General features: G+C 28.8%; 1 protein-coding gene across 2 annotated transcripts in view; it reads left to right on the top strand.

Annotated features, from left to right (window-relative positions):
• The first annotated feature begins 771 nt into the window (after positions 1–771).
• Positions 772–26774, top strand: part of LOC126838713 (uncharacterized) — a 137118-nt gene continuing 111115 nt past the window's right edge. For both annotated transcript variants that reach the window (XM_050573364.1, XM_050573363.1), the window contains exons 1-2: positions 772–1239; positions 19101–19167. The gene's annotated coding sequence lies outside the window, so the exon portion shown is untranslated. The remainder of the gene's footprint in view (positions 1240–19100; positions 19168–26774) is intronic.

Below are 26774 nucleotides of genomic sequence, written 5' to 3'. Positions count from 1 at the left end.
ATTTATTAACTTAATACATAATAATTTAATGAATCATGACAGATGTTGGTTTGTCCAATAAAAAAAACCTTACACTTGCAAATTACCACCATTACACTTGCCGCCTCCATTTACAACCCTCCCCCCCCTCCCTCTCGATTCTAATACAACAATTATTAGTTTTAAACCGAACGTACTATTTTATATTCTTACTTTGGAGGTAAGGCAATTTTCAAATATGAGTGAAACAAGAAGGCATTGAACAACTGAAAAGATTCGTGAGAGGTATTGCCATTAATAAACAATAATACAAATAAATAAGATATTGTAAGGCTGAACAAGCAGTCAATAACGGTAAGTCCGTACTAGGTTTGGGCCAGACAAATATATTTCATATACGAAAGTAGACCAATGGACGGTATGTCGATGATAAGTACAAGCAACCCAACTGCTAAAAAGTCCAACGTGTACCTCCTAATATTACGACGGGCGATACGAACCGGGTGTCGCGGGTTGGCCTTGGACGTGTCATTAATCTGATCTTGTTGTTGTTGTTGTTATTATTGTTTTTAATATTTGTTTATTATACATTCGTTATTGTTGTTGTCGCGTACGTAACAATAACGTAATAAGCACTGCACAGGAGGTAGTGTGCCGCGAGCACGAATCGGCCGATACACCAGGCACTCAGCGCCACCGACGCGACGTCGCCTCCGTCGCTGTAGGTGCCTCCGTGATGTGATCTGTAAACGCGGCATACCGTACACACACATACCGCGGACCGGCGATGCGGCGTGGATTCAGTGGGTCTCCAGTGGTCGTTAGCGACGGTTTGCCGCGTCCGTCATCGGTTATACACGTGCGTTTGGCGTGTGTCGACGCAGCCGCCGCATCATAAAATATTATTTATGCACGTTGTATGTAAATAATTTGTGTGTTATGCGACGCAAGTGTCAGCGTGTGCTTTATTACTCGTCCGTCGACCTGTAAACGTTTTTTATTAATTTATTTAGTTTTTTTTTAATTAATCCGGTTTAAAAAAAAATGTTTTAATTCTTTTTTATAAATTTTTTGTCGCTCGATAGTGTCGTGTTAGCATGGTCAAAAAATTAATTTCTCTATTGTTTACCGTTACCGCGAGTCGTGTTCTACTTAGATATTATTATTATTAATATACGTCAGGTATTATTATGTAAATAAACCAAAAAAAGGACACCGTACCGAGAAGCGAACTGCCTTTAACGACGCCGTCTAAGAGAAGTAAGACCGTTATATTTATTTTTTATGTTTTATTATCGTATTAGGTACATTATATTGTAATATATTACATTTTTTTTCCGTTCCGTTTCGGCTAATGCGGAGTAAGGGGAAATTATGTTGCATATTTTATTATCTACACTGTGTAGATATTATAAAACACTACATTATCAAAACTGACGCATGCGGTTATTTTTGCTCACTAGTTTTTTTTTTATATATAGGAATAAATATTTTTTTGATCGACTGTTTATCTCGTTATTTGATTTTCATTCTTCTAGAAGTACGATAAATTTCCATACGTTCAGTTAAATTGAAAAATTCTTTAGTTGAACCCTCATAGCACGTAATATTAGTGAGAGCATTGAATATTGTACTATCTCAATAGATAACTATTGAAATAGTGCAGTTATCAATATATTTATTATAAATTAACAACTCTCGCCCGTGAACGATCCAATCGTATTGCAGGTACTCGAGTTTTCGAGCAGCCCTTATTTAAACAAGTAATATTAAAGAACAATAATTATTATAGGTTTGAGCATTGTAGGCTGTTAATATTTTTAGTCTATTGGTATACTTGTACTACATAAACAAAGAGTATTATATGAAAAAATAACACGATTAATCCAAAATAAAAACTGTAAAACTAACAAAAACCTAACTGTAGATACTCCTAATTACTAAATACATGCTTTATAAAAGGCCGCGACGACAATAACGTAATACAAGTGTACAATTATTCTTTATGTACACGTTTGAGAGTTGAAATCCCATTGTCAATTACACAACGTATATATTATTTTCGCTTAGATACGACAACTGATAATTTCAATTTATGGTTATTTTTATTTTAACAATATTTTTACAATTACTACTATCAGTCATCTATGGCAAAATACACACTATGAATAATTATTCTAAAATAATGAACAATTTGGTAGTATGCAGATTGCAAGTAACGATACGATGTATGTAAAACTATAAAAATAAATAAATATTCGTTGTACTGTTTACCTGGCGTAAAAAGGATCGTTTGGATGGAATTCGGATATCATTGGGAGGCAACTAGTATGCATCGGTTTTGCTAATGTGATGACCTTCGCTCGACCCTTATGAATAAAACGTAAGGTTACCTTATCTTAACGAATTTTCATCTTGAATTTAACATTAGGTACATTATAATTTTAACTCTACCACAAGATCTGTTGCCTTTGATTTAACTTTACTGTGCTAATATGTCGAGTCAAGTATCCAAATACTAACCACTGCCAGCATTATAATTAGAAATAGGTTATTGCTGTTTATTTGCCCAACTATATAATTTTAATTGCGGAAACTTTTCTCTAAAAAAATAATATAGGCAGATAAGATGTAAGCGCTGTGTAGGGTAGCTACTAGCTATGTACTATAAGCCAATACTACTATGGTAGTCGCTATTCTTATAAAATAATATGGCGACTGGGAAGCACCATTCATAAGATGATCCTTTATTTTCAAAGAAAAAAACCTTAAGTGTTGTTAAGTGCATAATGGGCTGGGTGTTTGAAACGTGTGGGAGTCAAGGCATGTTGTATTTTGATGTGTCATCCCAATTAAATACCTTTCGTGAAAAAATCATTACAATATTATATATACTTCCGTTATAAACACATTCCTGGCTACACGTGTAAGTGTACTATTCAAGAATTTTCTTTTTCTATTACATTTTCCTTTGAACTTCATTCTTGAATTTGTTATTTTGCTGTGTTCGGCAAATTTTATAGAGTTCATAAAGTTCACATTACACACAATTTAATATATACATTCGTGTATATTATAAATACATTTAATACCCATGAAAGTATAATACATCAGAAAATAAAACCATTAAAATATCTGTTTCAAATTTATGAACTAAGTAATGAATTACTCAATTGTCATTTCATGAATTAGAAAATTTCATATCTATTGCAAACCATAATATTTTGAATAATCGAATTTTGAAGATTCAACTACATTAAGACGTATTCGAATAGTTTAAACTATTATTTGAGTATTCAACATAAGGTATACCCATTTGTATTGACTATAGCATCTACTACCTTTTTTTTATTAGGTCAATGCACTTCTAGGTTTTTATAGCTAATTCCTCCTAATGAATTACTCCAATTGAAATGTCTAGAACAAGAACCAGGTATCTCCACTTTTTATAAAAAAATTGTTTTTTATGGGAAGCTGTTCATGGAAAATCTATTTACCTTTTCGCGCATCAAACAATAAAATCGGACAATTACCTATAAAGATATTACAAAACGCATTTTTTCCCGCCAGTAGTGGTAAATGGGAAATAGATTTTCTCTTGGCTGTCCTGAACAATTTCAAAATATATACAATTATTTATATGTTGTTTGTACCAGCTAATTGTAAAAAAACTCCTCTTCTTTCTTATGTTTAAAAAATGTTTTCGGTAATTACAAACATTATCGTAATATTAAATATTTTATTTTGAATTTTATAATAGTAAATAATTTAGTTGTTTATCACTAATGTGATATATTAGTTTAACACTAATATAAACATAATGACTGTATTGCGTTTGAAAAAACTATGCAGGCTTGCTATGCTGTATATCGTAGTACCTACACTACCAACGCTATACCTTAAAAATATATAATAATGATTATTTTTGTTCCACGTAATACAATGTCGATTAAAATGTATTTCATTATTATAACTGAATTTAAAAATGATTTATATTGAATTTATTTATTGTCAATTAATTTGACATCATTATTAATAATAAAAAAAAGTTTAGCACAAAATACTCTTATGTCGGGTTACACAAAACATACTTAATACATTTAATGACTAGCCACGAAACGCTTAATGATGTTTAATGAGCTATCAAACTATACATCTTCAATGCACTTTAACGCATTCAACTTTCTTTAGGCATATAAAAATTGTTATTTTTAATTATATATTATTTGCTGAAATGAATAACTTCGGTATTTGGTTTACGAATAATTGCGTTAACGATAATATACATATATTGTATAACATACAGAATACAATGAACGAATGCGAAGGATTTAGTTATTTTATTTTTAAAAGACTATTCAATAATGGTTTTATAATTACTATAAATTAAATTTTGTTTCAAAAATATATATACCAATGTTATGGGTTTACGCGCTTGGTGTTTTTTGTTTAGATTTACTTAATACGCGAAAGAACAATATCTTTCGGTCAGGGTAGCTGCGAATTTATTATAGGGATAACAGAATATAGAGAGACAAAAAAAAAGTTTGTGCGATAGTCATTAAAACACAGCATAACAACGGTTCGAAGCAAAATGTAATTCATCGAGGCATTTTATTTACTACGTTTTTATTGTTTTTTTTCTTCTGTTGAAAAAAGTACTCAGTTGGCTGGTCATTTAAGAAAGGAGTTCTTAACCGTATTTCTATAAAATATTATCGTTATAAAGTATCAAATATGACTCGCACAAATGGTGTAAGAAAGAAAAAATTACGATTATTTTATTATGAGAAGCGCTCCGAGGGTATAACTTGATTCTGCCTTAGTATAATGCATATACATAGATCATTGTACAACGAACACAGTTTGTTTTACGAAAATGTGTGTTATTCTTTAAATTATTTAAGGCATATAATATGTTTTACTGTGGTATTAAATTTAAACAATAATTGATTAATGTATGCCTGATTATTGATTACGTCAGATTAGTCTAGTACATACATAATGATGATCAATTTCGGAGAAAAACAGTTTTGTTGTGTTTTTGTTTAAGGGAAATATTGGTCAACAATATTCCTGTCGATAATAGTAATATTAATTTTCTTTAGAGTTATTGATTTTAAACTAATGAAACAAAAGTATATTATTTAATTTCCTATGGCCTACACATCTTGGGGTTAAAATATTCCAATTAAAATAATAGATTATCTTTATTAAAATATTATAATATATAAATATAATTTATATTTTCCTCATTTTTTTACAATTAATCATATTTAACAGAATATTAAAGTTTCGTTTTATCATCACAGTTTATTTGTTTGTTGTATAATGTATGTCGTTCACTGTAATTTTGTATATTATTCCCGCACCCAATGAATGTAATAAAGTACTATTAGAATTAGTAAAATCACTTTTTTGTTGAAAAAACTCATATTACAGCTTCATTAAATCGTTTTCGGCATTTTCTCCACAATTTATAAGCAATAATAATTTATAACATTGATTAGGACGTACTCGTGCGTAATATATATAAAAAAACATGTATAAACAATAAGATAAACCGAACAAAAGGATGGACGCGTGTACATTTAATTAAAAACGTGCCGACCAAATTACCTATTTAAATTTGAAAATGCCCTAACAATAAGTAAACGTGGTCTGCACGTTCCAACTAATTATGCGGTATTACCTCCCTAATGTTTTTATTGAAGTAGAGTTGCTCACTAAACACCATATTACTATAGCCTTATCCCAGACACCAGCTACTGTTAAAGAAGCGATTTAGTAGCTTTTGAACGCATTTGGATTGGTAACTTATTTGCTTTTAGCAAATGGCGCTTTGTTTTATATTTGTTTGGTTCGTTGTTCTTAAAGTAAACAGATAACGAAGGAAAAAATGTAAAAATGCATATTACTTATGCATTTTTAGTTACAACAGTAAAATTACCTAGTATTACTTTGTACTGACTCCATAACTCGCAACGTCGACTTATGTACATAACTTCTACATTTTATGAAATCCCTATAATATTTTTACGCTCTATTCCTTCCAACATCCTTTGTAACAATAGTTAATGTTTAGTTCTACAAGGCATTACTTATTATGTGGCGCATTTTCAGTGTCATTCTGTAAGCTTTTGTTATACCTTAGGGCACAATTTGTCCTGATAGCTTTATTATATTTTCCACGATAATGCCTTTTCGAGGAAGCGTTTAATTATAAAATAACATTAAATTGACAAATTAAATATATGACTCAGATTGAGAATATCTATATTTTATAGGGCGTATATATTATGTTTATACAAATTATGATATTATTCTAAGAACGAAATTCATAATTAAAACTTTGAATCAGAGGCATTGCTTCTGAAAGTTGTTCATTAGGCAAAGCTAGAAAAACATTTTTTTTTATTGGGGCATAATATACTATTCAACATTTGTAATTTCTTAAATTGAAGTAGTGTATTTTGATAAATTACTATGTAAACATAATATTAGAAATAACAATTTAAATTGGTAGACAAAACCATTTAGTAAATCTTAATATTGTACTGATGCTAATTTACTAGCTAGTAGCTACTGATACTGATGGGTATTAACATCATTATCAAAATGTGAGCATTATCTAAAATTATATTTTTCTCTGAAAACTAAAATATTCAATATAATATTAACTTTAATAAACTATAATAATCAACAACCAATCTCTGTTTAATAGGAATCAAACCATTTACTGGTTTTAACTGTCCAATTAATTATTATAATTTATACTAAAATGTATGTAGAATGTAATATTCAATAAAATAACGATTTAAAAATTATGTTTTACATAAGAAATATTACCTTATTGGATGTATCCATTAAATATTTTCAAACATTTACACAGTACCTACTTATATTATAGTATTATGTTATAATTAATATAAATATGACATAGTATGTTTTATATTGATATAATGGAGTAAAAAGCAACTGGCGTGCAATTAGTGTACATGACAAAATATTACAACACACTAAGTTAAATATAATTTAAGTATGTGTTTCTTTTTGTCATAAGGTTTTTTGGTCTTGGAGGAAAAGTCCTTCGACCTATGCAAAGTTTTGATTTGTATTATTTGCGTTCAAAGATCCATAATAACCGTCTAAATCTTTCTCTAGTGGCGTGAAGTGTTACCAATAAAACATTTTTATAAAAATTCAGTATTTTTATCCAACAAGCACACGCGTCTTTTTGTCAATGCATTTCGTTATCAGTTTAGTCGTCGAAAGGTTACTGACCACAAAACACAATAATAACAATAGTAAAATTAGAAAATATATTTGTATTAAATATAAAAGTAACAGGCCCAACACAAAGGCACCAATCGGTAATGTTATTTAGTCAACCAAACGCAACCGGTTCATCCTAAAGGTAATACCGTTCACGGTTTAAAATTATCAATCGTTTCGCTAATGTCTGGAATAACAACAAATCAAAATATGTATCGAAAGCTCCATTTACCGCGTGTTATAATATTATTAATAAAATTAAGGAGTTTGTATTTTTCCTACATACATAACGTGATATTTCATTAACAAATATAACAGTGTTATGTTCTATATACATTTTCTATAGTTTCTTAAACTTAAAAAAGTATTAATTAGTTGTTGTGCTTTCTACTGTGTGTTATAACTTCTCAGCTATTGATGAAAATAGAGCAGAAGAAAAAAAACAAAGACGATAACCTTTTATAGTTTGATTAAATACTGCTGATAATTAAATAGGAACGATGAAAAAAATTGTACTTAATTTTGTCTTATATAAATGAACTTTTATGTGTGTGTCACCAGAAAAAGTTATCCATTTGACCTCTCATCGTGTTATTTTCAATATTAAAATACATTGTCTTCAACTATATATTAATATCGGTTCACACAATAAATACTATTGTTGTAGCGTCTTAACACAAAGATAAAAATTTAAAAAGTCGCATTTATACATTTTCGAGGTGACTGGAGAGGGTATTACCTTACCGGCTATATTGTGTTAAAATGTTCTCGAAAAAAAAAAAAATTTTGTTTATTTATTGAAAACTAGTTGAAAAGTGTAAGACAATATTATAATATTTTATGCTGACAGGTAGACCGTTCACTTTACTCAGACGCTTAATTTATTCAAATTTAGACAAAAAGGATCGATTTTGGGTGAGTTTTAATATAAGGTATCACACATTTTTTTTTAGTATAATAGAAAAAAAAATGTATTTTTCCAAAATCACTTAAAAACCCAAATCACCGCGAGAAATCTGTTCTTACAACGCTTGTCGATGACATTTTGTTATGCTTTCAACGAATGAGACATGATGCGACTTGGGTCATCAATATTACACAACGGAAAACGAAGTGTTCTCTTTCACTAAGTAGAATTCATTTCGAGTGTTAATCATAATCATCATCATTATCGCTGTGGGAATTCAAACTATGAATACCAAGTAAGACCGAGTGGTTGTTTTTAACGATTTCGGTGTTTTCTACACTATATAGATTCGTAGATTTGGCCTTGCACGAGACGCTTAGTACGTATTACTACCACTAACTATATCGAACAATAATAATTTAATCGAACACTATAAACAATACGAATAATTTTGTTAGAGCACAACCTCGTGTGTCGTGATAATATGTCATTATTTAGCACTAGCTAGTAGATACTCGCAATAATCGCATCAAATAATTCATATACCAGTATATTGTACTTGTTTTTACTACAATAAGTATAGCCTAGAAAAATAACATAGTTTTCCAATTTACACTATTTTATTGACCCTTAAGCGAATCATGATTGGGGATAAAAATATCGTTTTTGACGCCCACATTTCGTTAAAAGCTGTAATTAGGTTACGTGGACAAATAAAAACAATAGGATGTTTGTCTATACTTTATAGCTGTGAGGTCTTAAAGTGTACTGGAAAGGTATTTTTTCTATAGTAGATATACGTATACAACTATACTATTTTTTATAGGTAATAAAAGAAAATGCCTACAACAAAAAATAATTGATCCTAAAATAAACCTTTTATAATCTGTAAAAGTATAAACCCAAAAAACCGGCGCATACTACTAAGTCCGAGATAATTATTAGTAGGTGAGTTTTTTTTGGACACAAGTAGTATATACTCGGCGGCGCAGAAATAATTATTAAAAACTCCAATCGAACTAAAAAATATACCAAATCGATGGGTATTTTTTTTGGATCGTTTTGGTATTTAAGTCCTTTTAAGGATTTTTATAGTAATGTAAACGAATTGCATGTTGAGAGTAACATTATAATAATATGTCGGTACTACACAGTTTATGGGGGTATAATAAAAAATAATTGAAATCATTAAATGCAATTATTTCTTCTCTTTATACGAAATTAAAAAATAAACAAACACTATTTAAAATTTGGTGTTAGTTTTTTTCTATTATAGTTATTATTATTATCGGGAAATGACTACTTAACATTTTTTAAATATTGTTTTGTTTAAATAAAAAAATTCTGCTACCTTAACACTTATAAATTATAAGTCTACAGAGATGATTAAGCGTTTATTATAATATACTTGCAACGCTCAAATATTTGTTTGTAAAGTAGACATTACTTATTCTTACTTACAAGGTATGTTAGCATATTAAAACGAATACTGTTCACCGTCTATCAATCTACAACTGTATTTTTATTATTATGCGCCTTCCTGTCATGGTAACTGAAACTCCTTTCCGATCATTTATCGGATGACATATATTGTTATTTTTTGAAGAACTGATTTTCCATTAAAGTTAGATGAAAACGATTTTGAAAATGTATTCCTTGCATCACTCTGTCAGACTACGTAGGATTTGAAACGATCAGTTTAAAACTATTTTGTACTACCACATTATTGACCATAAAGTATGTTCTTTATTTATTACACAATATCAATAGGTGATTCTAAAAATTTGATTTTTCGTAAACTAAAAAAAAAATATTTTTTTACTATAGCAATTTTTGTATTTTACAATTCTACGTACACTACAAATCGGTTAGACAATGGAATCAAAAAAAAAAATTGCAGAAATATTTTATTGTGAGACTCTACAACGGGAGTCGTTAAAACTAATTATTTAAAAAAAAAATACTATATTATCTTTGTCTTAAAAAAAATGTTTTCTTATACGTATGTATTATTTATTATGATTACCTATCAGTGTATGTTTTTATAAATGTATATATTATTACGTTTGAATCAAATATGGAAACAATTATTGAATGTGCGTGTTATAAGATTTAATTTAAAAAACGCTACGCAATAGAAATGCAAGACGCAATTGCTGCAATAAGGGATTCTCAGAACTAACGAATTCGATAAATGTTATTTAATAAAATTACATTCACCGGAATCGTTTTTTTTCCATTTGTGAACTTATTGCTGGAATATATACGCTTATGAAGGTGATTTTTCATAGACGGTTTCTGATTACGTGACATATGATATGGACTTTCAACAATAAACTATAGCTTATTCACTGTTAGCGAAACACATACCGAGCAACTAGAATTTACTACATCAGCTGTTTTATTTAACAAGTTTTCAATATTCTTAACGGTCATTGGCATATACAGGGACCGAATGAATGTAAAAGAAATTCGTCATGAAGTATAAAAAATATACATATTCTATTATCATTGATGTTGTCTATATTTTACAGAATGCAAGTTATAGTATCGTTAAACGTATTTTTAGCTTAGCCTATGTGTTTACGACTGTATGTATCAAAATTTAAATTTTATTCGACAGCAATGTTATTGCACTATTTTTCGTCTAATTCGTCTAGCTTTTAAAACAAATAAATCATAACTGTGCTAAAACATATTATGATAAGTACACAAATGTATTATTTGCCAAGAAAAAAATGTATTACTATTTTTAGACAAACGATCAACGTTATATAGTTTTTCGATCTATCCATTACAACTAGGATTTATATCATATTAAACGTAGTACAACTACTAAGGAAATTCTGTTTAGCCTATTTTTGTTTGTTGTATAAATAAGCGCTAATAATGAGTTGTGAAATCTATTATATAGTAACCAATGATAATATTCTATATAATATAATATATTAATAATTAATATATTATAGCATATATAATCCACGCCAAAACCATACCACCCCCTGTTAATTAATACATTTTAGAAGTACACTCAGTTTTATTCATTAAAACAATTTAAAAAAATATAATACTGAAACAAATTATATATTTGTTTATAGTAATAGTTTATATTTTTTTACGTTTGACACACAAAGCTTACCGTAGAGATATTTTGTTAAAATATGCCAGTTTTTTTTTTAAGTTAACTGATTGTTTTTATAATAACACTTGGCATATTCGCATACTTGAAATATGAGTTGCTTTATAGTGTTAAACAAATGATTTATAATATTCGTATTACAAAATGTGTACAATAGATGGTGCAATTTTTTAATATGAGAGAGGCATGGTGTTAACGCAATAAAAAGTTAATTCAAGTTAATTTTAAGATTTAAATTTTTGATTTAACGTACTTAATAAGTATCCAGTTATTTAAATTAAAAAAAATATGTAACATTTCGTGTAAAACTGAGTGTATATGTAATGTGATAAAGGTAAGGTAAAACAATTTTATCAATTTTCAAATTAGTATGTGCATGTTATACCTGTAAGATTATAATAATATTTAACTTAGTTAAACAATAAAATATTTTAATTTATGCTGAATTTGTAATATAATAATATATTATTATTTATCAATATTTTTAAAAAATCATGTTAAAATATATACACTGCGGCTCACGAGAGAACGACAATATGCAGAAACTAAAACGCATTACTACTGTTTGCGCAGGCGCATATGAGATAAATGCGTTTTAGTTTCTGCACACGGTCGTTCTCTCGTGGCCCTCAGCATAACGAGCTATGAAAAATCGGCCACAAGAGTTCTTATCATTAAATATGTAAAAGTGAGATACTGCTTGCGCTCCTCGTGGGCAAACCGTGGAACTTATTATTTTAAGTTATCTATTCTGTGTGCTTACTGCTTAGACAGAGATAAATATTCACACGTGGGAATTTTGTTTCAGCTTGGCATCACAATATTATTCTAAATATAAGAAGGTACAATTTTATGTATACAATTTGAGGTATCTCATCTTTTCACTATCATTAGTGAGGTTATACTATTATAATAGGAGCCGACCTCTGTACATTCCTAATAATCCTTATACTCCGTTTGTCAGGTACCTATCTGTAATATTGAGCGGTCGGTTATTTTTTTTTATGCCGTCTCACTGATGACATGTCTGATCTTGACCATCATCATTAATAACGGCTGGGCAATAGGCATATCCTGCGGAGTCCGGCTACGCCCTGACGGAGTCCAAATTCACCGTCCAAACACACGCTGCGGGCTAATAGTTCACGCTGAGCTTAATGCATTGCATGCATGTATAATAAAAACTAAATGTATTTTTGGGGTTTTATTAATGATATCATATTTGTTAACTAATATTATCACTATTTTACAATAAGATACAAGCCTGGACATTATTTCTGACGGCGTATAAAATTTAATTAAGTCAATAATAATTATTAAACACATCGGTTTTAAAAAAAAAAATAAAATCCACAACTTAATTGTTGTAGACGCCTTATACGCATAGGTTATATGTTATAAGTATACAATTTCGGGTTATAGACTATGTCACAATAACCTAGACTTATGTAACCACAAAACCTTCAATAACTAGTGTTAAAAATTATAATCTTAATAATAATTAAATTATATAATTTAGTTTATGGTTTAAAAATAAAGTCTAATGGTATTATGTGATTAGATACGGTGTTTAAACAACCAAGAAAGGGCAAAATATAGTATTTTTCAACAAGACAAAGTATATATGTGGATGAAAATAAAAAACCTTTTACTTGTATTTTTTAATAAATAATTAATATATTAATAATTATTTTTAATAATGAACGTCTATAAAACTATTAATTTTAAATCTTATACAAATATAATACTTATTGCTTTTTTGACTTTATGCATTGTCATTTTGAGTAATAAATTAGTATAACTTCTTCGACATTTATTGACTGCTCTATTGCGTGTCGTGTAATATGGGTAGCGGTTACTAAAGTGAGTAGACGTACTTGTATTGTTTCATTATAAATACGTCATAGACCATAGTTTTCTTTTAGATATTATGATTAATAGCAATCCGACACTAGGCCAGGCTATTCCCAAAACGTTTTACATCGTGGATTTTTTTTGTAAATAGCATCGTCGCACACGTGTGTTTGGTAGGTAGTTTGTGGTTGTTTTGGTGGGGTAGGTCTCTTTAGGACCCCGACGGTACTACCACATTTAGCGACCGTTCTGTAAACGCTTTACCGCCACCTCTTGAGTATCGTTTTTTTTACATTAATATATTTTTCACATTCGATTTGGTACCCAAACCGGGTGTTGATTTAAATCCTATATGACAGTTTGTGTTAATGGTTTTTATAACGTTATTGTTACCATCACTATGGGGTTACAATGATGTTTTTTTTCTATTGAGTATTGTTAGAGACTAGAGTGCTCAATCATATCGATTTGGTATAAAAATCGTATCGTTTAAACTTATTACCAAAAATGTATTATTATAATCGTCGTTTGAAAATTTCCTTCTATAACTTTTAAACGTTATTGTATAAAATTATTTACGCTGAAGCCTATTAAATAAATCTCTCTTTCTTGCGATTGGGGCAATGATACATTTTGCCGTTGACCAAATGTGTTGTTAAAATAATTCAGGGTTCGTTTGTGTTGTAACTATTTATTTTTCTTAAAAGTTAAAACTGTAGTGAATAAGACATCATTTGAAGTTTTGAAGAAATTAACTGTTTTCAGTTTGTTGTTCTGTTGGCAGTTGGTTAAAAAAACGTTATATAATATAACTCAACTCCAAAAAAAAATTAAGTTTTCGACGGATCAGACTAGGCAATTCTTACGTATTTTCAGTAAAATAACCGAATTCGAATTTTGGTAATTTAAGAGTATGTCATAGATCAGTTATAGAGGCGTATCAGTTTGGTAATGGACACTACCAAATCATGCAATGTCAAATGAAACCAATTTTTCAGGTCCACATAGTTAATTGCACAGTTGCGTTTTTATGAGTTTGCTTTTGGAGTTATTTGAAGGATAAAACACAACTAGTATTATAAACGAGTATATATATTCAATTGTCTACAGACTATATTAATTAGAGTCATATGGGGGTGTAATTATTGTAGAATGTAGATGAACGGAGCAAATGTAAATGTGTTTTTTTATAGAAAAAAAAATTATTTGTTTAATTGTGTAGTAAAAGAACGTTTTATAACTAAAAGTTAGTAAATAAAATAAATAAAATAAAAATTTTTAAATTATTTTATTGCAAATATTGAATTACAATTATTTACAATTACACTCCTAATGAATACAATTTGATAAAGCCATTTAATTTTTGTAAGCTGTTTTTTGAAAATATTATGAGACGCATAAAAAACCAGAGGGTCAATAATGAATTTGTTAAGTAAACTATAAAATAAACAATAAAAATATTTATAATTGCAATGTACAATGTTTAGCGATTAAGTTTTTTACAAGTTAATATGAGGTCTGGATCTTTAGTTTCACTTGACCGCTTCCCCCAAGGATGGATTTACATATTACCAACCGTTAACGATTTAAATGCATTACGTAAAATAGTTTTAAAATAAAGTAGCTAATAAATAAAAAGTCAATTTTACTGTTTACATTTAGATGAAGATACTGCTCAAGCAGATGAAATATAAGTGTAATTTTATAATTGATATAAACAAAAATTACTGTTTAATTAGTTTGAAACTTCACAATAAACAATAATATGTGAAAAAATTAGCTTTTTCAAATGGTAACTATACATATTTAAAAAATCTGCTTCAACTTTCACGCACAATGTTTTAAGTATAACGTTATAACGCTGTATTTAGCTTGTTTGTCTACCTTTATAAATACAATAGGTACATTTTTTTACGTTATTCACCAGTTGCATTTTGATCTGATAATACTTTTAATGGCTATGATAACTATAACGTATCTTTTACATTATTTGCATATTTTAGTTAAAATAGAAAATTATTTTATTGTACAAATATTTTGCAATAAGAATTACAAATAAACAATCTATATAAGCCATCTCACAATCAATATCCCTTGTCAAAGTTTTCAATGACCACTTTCTATCTTCGAATTTATTTGTTCGCTTCTTTGAATTGAACCTTTATCAACGATAGTCAATAAAATAGTCGGTCGTATCTTTTCTATGCTACTTAATTGATCATTGATTTTTTTGTTTAGAAGTTTATTTCAGCTTATATTTAACACGATTGTGTTTCGTCAAGTGCGTTTGATTCCGAACGATAGCTATTTATGTCTCGGACTTTTATCATTGAAATACTTTCGTCAAGCGTCGTTGTATTTTTAATCCGTTAAGGCAAATTATAGCAACGTAGTCTTATCGAATTCAATCTACATTAAACTTGCTGAAAAATTCGAATTAAAATGAAATAATAAATTCATACGTTAAGCATGGGTAAGCATAAAGAACAAATTGTGCTGTTAATAAAAATGTAGCAAGAAGGCAACAATAGGAGCAAAAAGTCACATTCCAAAATACGTGACTGCTAGGTTTGCTAATTGGCTTCGTTGCCACCCTATTCTCCTATACATCATCACGGACCTAACGAAATGTTTTATTGTACTTACATGACGCGACTTCTCGGTATTTACTCATACATCCTTGTCGGTAGCTATTATTTATTATAAAACAGTCAGACAGTGTTGTTACTTGTATTACCCGGTCTCCTGATTGAAGACCTTCCCTGGGTTGTACTGCCCTGCGAAATTGGCTAATTGAAATTAATTAATTTAATTTTAAATTAATTTTTCGAACACCGTCATCGACAAATAGCTAGGTAATAATTAAAGACTTCGCATTAATTACGGCTTTAATGTGCTTAGAAACGGAGTGCTGGAACAAAAACGGCATACCCGTTTCCATCATACTAATTACAGTATCCAATAAGTATGCGATAACATTAATACAGCCAATAATTACAATTGTATTATACTTATAATATATAAATTGTATTCATTTTAAACAACTTTAGCTTTTCGAAAATCGTGTAATTATAATAAAGCACGGAAACTAAGAATCGAAATGGTTTTTTTTTTCAAACAGACCCCTAATGAGTTCTATTCAATTTCCCTTATGAAACGCAATTATTATCCGAAAGAGCTAAAATGTACCAATAATTCTTAAATACAATAAGTCATTCCGTCGAAGATTCCAAGTTTAAATTGCCTTCTTCTTCACGACAGTCTTACAGTTTATTTTTTGGCACCGATTTAGAACTTCAAAGGAATAAATACGACCAGAATGTTGATGTGTTAAAACACGAATGAAAATAAAGAAAAACTGTCTAAATTAGTAGTTATATAGTACGTCAATACTATTCATCTTAGCAATACAGTTATAAGATTTTTTTTTAATGGTATTTTTTTTTTTTTTTGTCAGACTATCACACAGTTTCCCTATTAATATGATAAATTACAATTTTTTCCCTATCAAAACTGTTTTGCGCTGGACAATTATGTGTGGGCAGTATTAACAGTAGATTAACCAAATTTTCACAATGTATAGAGAAGCACTTTATCTATGCCGTAGCATTTTTTTTTTATTTGTACACTAAATATTTGTTTATAAATAAATGAAAAACTGAAAAAAATAATGGATCTTTACAAATGAATAATTTTGATTGAGTTTATGCTATCACAAAACGAAAAACGCCACGACATAGATGAAGTTCTCTATGCATTGTAAAAATTGCATACGGTTACAGTAAATACCGCACTCATATACTTGTCCACCACAACACCATTGTCGTGGATAAATTATGGGTGTGTAGCGGCGCCCTATTAAATATGGTAAGTAAAAATAATGAAAAACATTACAGCAACAAAGCGCAAGCAGCGGTGCAAGAAATTTTGTAATAATATGAATAAATAGGTTATAAAAATATTATTTAATCACCACGTAAAACGGAAAAGTTTTATTTGGATTTTTATTCGGTCACTAATAAATGGTTTTAATTAATTATCGATTAAACAACCGCCTTTGCGAAGTTATTATATTGTTATACTTGTAACATGAAGATTAAAAACTTTTAAATGTATACCCTATAAATACTGTGTTTAAGTATTATGTAAACTATTTACAATTGATTGCAAGTTGACGAAAACTTATTATAGGTATTTACAGAAATGAGGTTTGAAAATTGGCTTTACTATCATACTAAACTTTGTTCCCTCTTTTATAGTTGTTTGGTTAAGATAATCACTTCTGAACATTTTTTTTGTTATACTTATTTTAACTAGTGTAAATTAATGTAAACATTGTAGTTGTAAAGTATTTTATAATTTTTTATGAAAGACTGTTGACAGAATTAATGTGCACTTATAAGTTGAAAGTATTTAGTTTGTTAGCAACCTTAAAAATGCCTGGAAATATTTTTAGTATCGATTCGGTATGTTATTTTGAAAACTAAAACCGCTAAATGTATTTAGATTTTTGTAATGGATTTATATGTTAAAACATTGAAAACAACTACGGTTGAGTAATGTTAATAGAATAAATATAATTATTATTATTGTATACATAAAAATTACACACTTAATAGCACATTACATTCTCAAAAACGGTCTAAAATATTTAATATTTGCATTTCTTATAATAATATTTATTGCACTTGGGCTGCTTAAATATTAACCTAGACGTCATGACATCAAATAATTTATTATGAAAGTTCTTGTGTTTATGAAAACGAATATTTTAAAAAAGATGGATACGTTACGCTTGCTATTTAAAATTGGATAAGTATTAAATCTAAACGAAATTAAAAAATAAATTAAACATTTTAACCGAACAACTATAAGCATACAATTTATATTTTATATAAATTATACAAGTATGCAACATACAATTATACATCGTTGAGTTATAAACTATAAAATCCATTTTTTACTTTTTGGATACGGTACAATTATTTATTAATTGATACTTCAAACGATAATTAAAAACGTCGATGTCTTGTCATTTATTTTTTCAATATTTTATTCTATGAATTAAAATATTGAATAGTACCTTGTAACAATAATATATTATAAGTTATTGTGTATTATAATTTATTTTTGGTACTAACATGATCAATTATATATCAACTTTTACCCTGTAGTTATAGTTATTATTGAGCATCCACGTGTAATATAATATTTGATCGTGTTTAAAATTACGTTTAAAAAATACACATTGCATGTTTAACTGGCCATATTTATCTCCCTAAAGGAGGATAAGTATTATTTTATGCTTTAATCTGAATCTATCTTTACATGTTTATAATATAAATATATAGGGGAACACGTAAAACACAAAACGAAGTTTTTTAAAACTACATCGTTTAATGATCGTTTAATCTAATTCAAGTTAATATTTATGTCCATTATGTTCTGTTGGTAGTGTGTGGCCTATTTTAGTGTTTATTATTAGTTAAACAACTAAATACAAACGGTATTACAAAAAATTTGTAAAATACATTTTAACCTGTGTAATAATTATTATATTGGAAACGTAAAATGTAAATTAATTAAATCATAAACCATAATGTCTATCGTGTAGATGGTGAACATTATAGTCTAACAAAAAATCCAGTATACATTTATATGGTCGAAAAAAGAGATTACCACTGTTCACTGTTATTGTTAATATAGTGATCATATAACGAGGGCCATCGATAAAAGATATTATCCATAGCCCAAGATGAACGATGCAATGCATTCGTTTTTATAAAGCTGAATCACAAAACTGTACTCGTTCGTTTGATATCAACCCATTCTCCTCTTTTCTACCTTAGACTAGTGATATGATACAACTGCTGTATGCCTTGTTACTTTATACACGGATTTATTGTTGTAAATTTCATATTAATGTTTTTTGTTTTTGATTTTTAGTTGCTCGGAACGTTCTCATACGGATGTATTTATTCATTTTTCGTTCATTATTATCAAGTACTGAGAAGTAAGTAATATTTATTATTATCTGATTATTCATGCATAATATACTATTATTTATTACAATCGTTCAAGTGTATGTATTGCTTTGAAGCGAATATAGTTCATATATTGTTGATATATTTCACATCAAATGTGGAAAGTGCAGAATATTGGAAATAATTAACTTTCTTTTAGATTTTCTCGGAATGTTTCAAATATTTTAGTGTCCGTTTAATATCTATTAAATAATTTATAAAACTTATTTGTCTTCGTACAACATTTTTTTAAAAATAAACAAAATAGTACCTTTACATCATTGAACATTATTAGATTTGTCTTTTCCTCTCTGCACTATTTTTTTTTTCGTATACTGTCTACAAATAATAAAATAATAATACAGTATTATAATACACGAGATTGACGATTCCTACTATTTGTTAGTATAAATAACATAATGTGAAAATATTATTATTATGAAATGTGAATGTGACCGTCTAGATCGAATAAAGAAACTACTGCTGAGTAATCTATCATTAAAAAGAAAACTCATTGAAAGAAAACCGAATATGCGACCCACGTCAGGCCAATTTTTTCCCTATTCTTTATTTTGCATGATAAATGTCTGGAAATCGTCTGTCGTACAGACAGAATTCATTACTTTCGTAAGACTTGTAAACGTCTGACTAAACATTAATTTTTCCAATACTAGGAAGATGAAGAAGATAAATATATTATTCACACACACATACGCGCGCGCGCGTCCGTAAAGAAATGTTTTATATTCGCAGTATACATTTATATGGTCGAAGAAAGAGATTATCGTTTTTCACTGATTTTGTTATAAGTGATCATAGCAATAGAGCCACTGTTAAAATACATTATCCATAGCCCAAGACGAACGTCGCAATGTTACTCGTTTTCATAAAGCTGAACCATAAAACTGTACTCGTTCGTTTGAAACCAACCCTCCCCCTCTTTTCTACCTTAAATATAACCCAATTATACGTCAACACGTACATAAGGCTTATTATGGAGAAATTAAAAAATAGTCTACATTACTATACGTCGACCTATACTATAATATACTAGATACCTATAATTTCTGTACTATATTTACTATTTAGTATCAAAACATACCGCAAGCATTTAGTGGTGATCATCTAGTTTGAATTAGTATTGTATATACGTTGTTAAGATCACAAGAGGGCTTGGGGAGATTAAATCTGCTGAAATTATTTAAAAGTCTTCTAAAAATGTTTTTATTTGAGAACTGAACTGTGTTTATGTTAACTATTGAAATTAAGCCTACCTGAGTACTTCTTATGGTTGAATACATGATGTAATATAATAAATGGTTATTGAATAGACCTTAGTTAGCTTACTATTATAATTTTCAGTAGAGTAAAGAGATATTAAAAAATAAATATTTGAACCTTTTATATAATATACTATATTATGTAGCAGATTATATTAGTATTATACAATAGAAATGCCAGATTGTTTTATCGTACAATTGTATAATTGTATTTGGACGTCATAGAACATAGAACTTTAACGATGTCGACGAGAGTACTTCTAGTTGGCAGCTATTTAATGACTAAACAGCTGGGAATAAAAAAAGTCGTATAATGTTAAAAGTTGTTTTCAAAACAGTTTATCGTTTCCGATAACAAAGTTTCAGAGTACATAGAAAAGTAAAACGAACCCATTTGTGCAGATGCCAATGTTAACTCGTATTTATTTTATTATTGGGAAGTTTGACGTTACTGCAGGTGAACCTCATCCAAAATTTAGTTTTGGATAATAGAGACTGCCATTATTGTTCTATAATATACTAATACTATCTATGATAATTCGGTATAAAACGGTAATATTTAAGCATTCGTACTAACAAGTAGTATTTGTTAGGGTCAAGTGGAATAATTTTAAGCGAATGGAGTAAAACATGTAAATGTGATTTTTTGGGTACAATTTTTTAATTTATTTTTTTAATATTCACGTCTATGAGTTATGAAAATAATCAAGCACCTACTTATTTTCCCCATTTATTTTAATTTTTAACGCCCCTTCCCCAAATTAGCAGAAGTGGTGAAAATGGACAACGTATGCTTCGGTGCATTATGAGCTGAACCCGATTTAATACTAAAATATAAAATAGCAATTAAATTTACAATATGTAATATTATCACCCTACTGTAAATAATAAAAAAAAGTAATTATGAGTTTGTAGAACAAGTTTTATTTTTTAGAATTTATCATACACTTTTTTCAAAGACTATTTCACGTAGACAACAGAAATTTAAAACAGTTGTAAGTAGTGGCCTCAACACAGAGGTGAACTTTGAAAATTGATTTTTGACTTTGAGGTTAGTCTGTCATAGGTGTTTTAAAGGGTTAAATGGGTCGACCAATAAATTAAATTAGGTTTGAAAAATTTAAGCTTCGTCAATTTCCATTCATTTAACCACGTATGAACAAATTCATATTGTCTGTCATGTAAAATATAAACGAAATTGATTTGATGTCCATTAAAGGGATTGCATGCGGTCTGTTTTTTAACGTTTTAGACCAAAAAGGCAGACAACATTTTGAACACTTAAGTTAATCAGATTTCAATTCTGTAAAGATATACGAGTTCTTAGGAAACTTTACTAGGTGTGTAGGAAACAGATTTTTGATTTTTTGCTTTTTTATGTAAAAAAAATTGCAAATTCAGTTTATTTAATTAAAATTTTAAATTGAAAATTTTAAATGAAAATTCGGCTTCCTAAATGACATAGTAAAGTAGTCAAAGAACTCAAACCGCTTTAGAGAATTGAACTTAAATCATCTTATGTAATCGAAATGTTGTCTGGCTTTTTGGTCTAAAATAAACCAAAAAAGCTGTTACTCATAGAAACAATTAAAATATTATATTATATATTATTATTATTATATTATAACAATTATAATTCAAAATAATACCTTTGAAGCTTGTACAAATTAACCGGTAAATTAATTGACATGATCAAAATTTATTGAAACCACTTATTTCTTAAATATTGCCTATACAAAACTCCTTAAAAACAGACCGCATGCAATCCCTTTAAGAAATAAAAATATATAAATATTAAAATTTTATTGAACCAATCCAAAATGGTAGAATTTTAATATAAATTATACATACACAAATGCATGTTGGTTACATTTGTTGGAATTATACTGATTATATTAACTTAATATTATTTGTTATGCCGCGTGCACTATTCGTCTTATACGTTATGCATATATGAATAGATGTTTAAATTTATTGTGTTCATAAATCATCTACACAATTACTAAATGTATAAATTAATTGTAAATCTAATGAGACTTCTTGTTCTAAAATGATTACAACTGCAGTAAGGTATGTGTATAGGTACGTATTACCATTTAGCTGCAAAATAGTTTAAATCCCAAATGTATAAGATTTGTAGATTTTTTTATTAATGAATTTTAAATTACTTTGTTAAAAATTTGTTTCTTTTTAATATCATTATAGAGTCATCGACCGACATTATTTATCTATGGATAAATAATAGTAACAATAAAAATAAATAGAGTTTAAACTCCAGTGTCTTTTATTAAAAATACAGATGGAAAATCTCAATGGAACGATGATGTCTGGCGATACAATATATTATATGTACACAAAGAAGATTTTTTTTGTGTTATGAATGATAATAATATTACTGGACTGAGGCACGATTATAGTTTTACAGATAGGTATGTAAAGTTTAAGTAACGTACATAAAGTATAAATTAAGTAGAGTGAAATATTTACATTACAAATTTTGCTGTCTACCAATGCCAACAATTTCTGCATTAGCATAAATAAAGGCGAGCCGCGATATAGTGTATACAATGTATATTATAAATATATTATTTATCGAGAATTTAGTCGCATCTATTAAAATGTGTTTTATGTAAATTGAATCCAAATTCTATACAAGTAGTTTTTCTTAAAATTCGTCCTGTTACTTTAAATAAACGTCTTGTGATACAATCAAAGCACTATTCTAGTATTGTTATAATTAATATGATTGTAACTGATTTGAAGTTCTACTAAATTAAAAAAAAAATTGTCTACGGTTGTCATTATTTATTGTGTTTATATTTATTATGATATGCTATTTTTATTACATCATGTTGTCCAAAAACACGGTTCGGCAATATCGATGTCCTAGTATTGTTATTACTTTGTATGCATCTCAAGATCCAGGTGGCCTACTGCTCAAAAGTCTAACAAATGTATACGTTCAATAGAAAAAAAATCTTCAAAAGGTTTGAATTGGATCTGACCATTTTTACTTCAATGCGGAAACCGTATTACTGTATATTGGACATAGGTGAACGGTCGATGGACGTTTAAAACAAACGAATTGTATAGTTTCAAATAGTATATAAAGGAATAAATATGAGCTCATAAACTCGATGAACAACATCAATAAACCGCCTGAAACGACTTAAAACTGTAAAAGCGTTGACTATACTGGAGGTTACACAAATGTGTCTCACTGAACGGTTAATTTCGTCTGTCACGGTGACTATCATTTTATTTTCCTCGACCTTGTACGTCGCCCAGACCGAACGATATTACTTATCCGTCCATCGGTCCATTATGTGTAGCTATTCAAGGTTCATTATTTATCTTTTTTATTTTTTGTTGTCGCATATTAAAAATACCAAAACAGCGGAACGGTTTGTTAAGGTTATACATTTTTCAAAATCATCTCTCGAATTTCTTGTCGCCGGAGGTATCGGAGGTTCTTGTCGCTACCGAATGAGTTCTCTTTTGTTATTCATATTATAATATAATAGTGTTATTATATTTTTTAACCCTTTAATCTAAGTTAAAATACCGGTGAACCAAAACACACAACAAAGCTGTGCCTAACTAAAATTAGTATACAATTTTTTTATCGTCAGTTATTACACCCAACAGACCGGTGTACATATTACTTTGAATGTACTACGTCAGTCACCTACAAAGTATGGAAGAACGCTAATGAAAATAATAAGATGGATTATTATTATTTTGAGTTTTGGATGGAAACCCAAGGTTTTTGTTTTTGCGACGACAAATTTGTTTTTGCGTGTCGGATTCTATTGCCCTAATCAATTACATCTTGTTGAATTAAAGATAAATCGGTTCTAAACGGTCAACAAATCCAATAAACATAATTATAGAACTCTATTGAAATAACGAGGTTCGATAAAATCTATAATTTATTATACGAGTCGTATGACGTTATTTCCATCGCGCACACCATTTAGGTAAAATATCTGTGTAAATTTCTTTAGTCTGGAAAAATTGTAGTGATATCACTTCTATAGGATGACAGAGATGTTGGAAATTAGTGGGCGTTACCTTTTGTGCACTAAGGTACTAAATCCTAGGGTAAAAATATGTAAATACACAATTATATGCTCATGTTAAATAATACAGCTCTCGACGATGAACCAAAATTACAATCATAATACAAAAACAAGTTTAAAAAGAATATTTCTCTGAAAGGTAATAAAATATCTATTTTTTACAAGCTGTATAACTATTTCTTGAACCCTATTATAATTTTGATATTTTTATTAGGTTTTTGACTAACAAAATGTACAGATTCATGTTATATGTGTTCAGTTGGGACAGAGTTGCACTATAATTTCCGTGGTTTCGAGTGACAAAATTCAAATTTATTAAAACGGTTAAGTTAGGTTGACACCTGAACATCGCAAAGCAGAATCTAAAAAAATATTTTCAAAATTCGCAATTCAAGTTTGTTTAACAAAAACGAACGTGTACTGCCGCATTCTCGTTATTGTTGCGAAATACGTCTTTTAAAAATGATAATAAGTGAATATATTTACTTGCCTAGTACTTAATTGTTTAATTGAATTAATGGTCGTATGATCTTATAGTGGAAACACGTTTTATGGTACAGATGTCGTATAATTAGTAGATAGTGCTGTTTATATATGTTTAATCATTGACAAATGACAATACCCATGATGGACAGACCAAGATCAACGTAGGGGAAATTCAATCGGTTTGAATGTTGTCCGCTAGTTGCTTTTAGTACTTTACAAAAAGAAACAATTTAAACCCCTATTGAGTACTACGCCCACTAAAGAAAAAAGTGAATGTATCTGGTTAATGGCCTGATCGATAAAAATATCTAACATTAGAGAAAGATAATATCATAACGTCATAACAGAAAATATACCGAGACAATTGGAACGTTCTATTCACTGATGTGGCCACTGGTCACATCCAATCCATTATTGCCAACACCGATTCGAATGAAAGAAAAAACTTAAGTTAAATATATACTAGGTGATCAACTTATCAAATTGAGTGGTTCACGATAAGTGAACCACTCAATATCTCACTGGGTTTAATAAGAAATTAAATTTTTTCATGTAGTGTTTTTATGCAATGTAATCTCAATTTATCACCATTTTTTTTGTTTTTACCCCTTCTCAACTTATTTTTTTTGATAGCTACTTTTGAAATTTAAATGGTAACGCATACATTTCATTAATTTTTTAAATCGAGAATAATGTACTAAAAATGTTGACTGGTCGTTTTGAATAACTATTTTTGAAGTTATTGAAGTTTTAAGTTCAGGGCAAGACGAAAGGTGAAATGTAGTATTCTTTTTATCTGCACGCATTTCCCAATAGAACTTCCCCTCCCATGTCTCATCCAAACTTTTAAACTCGTATAACTTTAAAAATAGTTTTCCAAAACTGGTTAACGACCAGTCAACATTTCTAGTACATTATCTCAATTAAAAAAGTTAATATAATATATGCGTTACCATTTAAATTTCAAAAAAACGTTGAGAGGGAGTAAAAACAAAATTGTGAGAAATTGAGACCACATAATTGAAAAACATTATGGAAAAAAAAAAAATTATTAATTAAACCCAGTGAGATATTGAGTGGTTCACGATAAGTTGACCACCCAGTGTATATAATTTTAAATTTTGTATCGCGTTTCCGATTGAGTGCATCGATCGGCTAATTAATTACTCAAATCGTCCGACAATGCTAATGCCGATTTAGTAAGTTTATGACTACGGAATACGTTGGATGCTACCATTGTCACTAACAACCGGGCTGGATCTCTTGAAAAATAATTCTGCTGGTAATACTATAATGGAAATAGGAGGATGTGATAATGGTATGCATTTCGTACTAGCTAAGTGAAATGGATCTCTTTTCATGAAGGCTGAATGTCAGGTTTATAAAAATCACCCACGTGGGATGTAATTTTTGTACAATTCGTAAGACACTCATTTCGTTGCTTTACTATGTCAGGTTGCATAAACGTCAAAAATGAGTTTAAAACTGTAGTCGTTTAATATTATGACTTTAATGAAGTATAAAAATTGGAACAAAATGTGGTTGAAATACACCAAGTAATAATTGTAGAAGTTTTAGGTGGCTACCAAAAACGACTTTAGCACTTTTTGTGCAAAATTAAAACTCCGTTGTAAATAAACACATGAATGAGATTGAGTTTTATTTAGGCAATATTTAAGGATAAAGATGTTTTAATACATTTCTACCATATCAATTAAGTTTAAGGTTAATTTGTAGTAGCTTTAGAGT

This window comes from Adelges cooleyi, unplaced genomic scaffold, assembly GCF_023614345.1.
Source record: "Adelges cooleyi isolate 19-005CV unplaced genomic scaffold, UGA_ACOO_1.1 ACOO_flye_CR_arks_rails_tigmint_CR_PRNA_30, whole genome shotgun sequence".
NCBI classification, from domain to species: domain Eukaryota; kingdom Metazoa; phylum Arthropoda; class Insecta; order Hemiptera; family Adelgidae; genus Adelges; species Adelges cooleyi.
The sequence above is the reverse complement of the archived record's forward strand: the minus strand, read 5'-3'. Positions and strand labels throughout refer to the sequence as shown.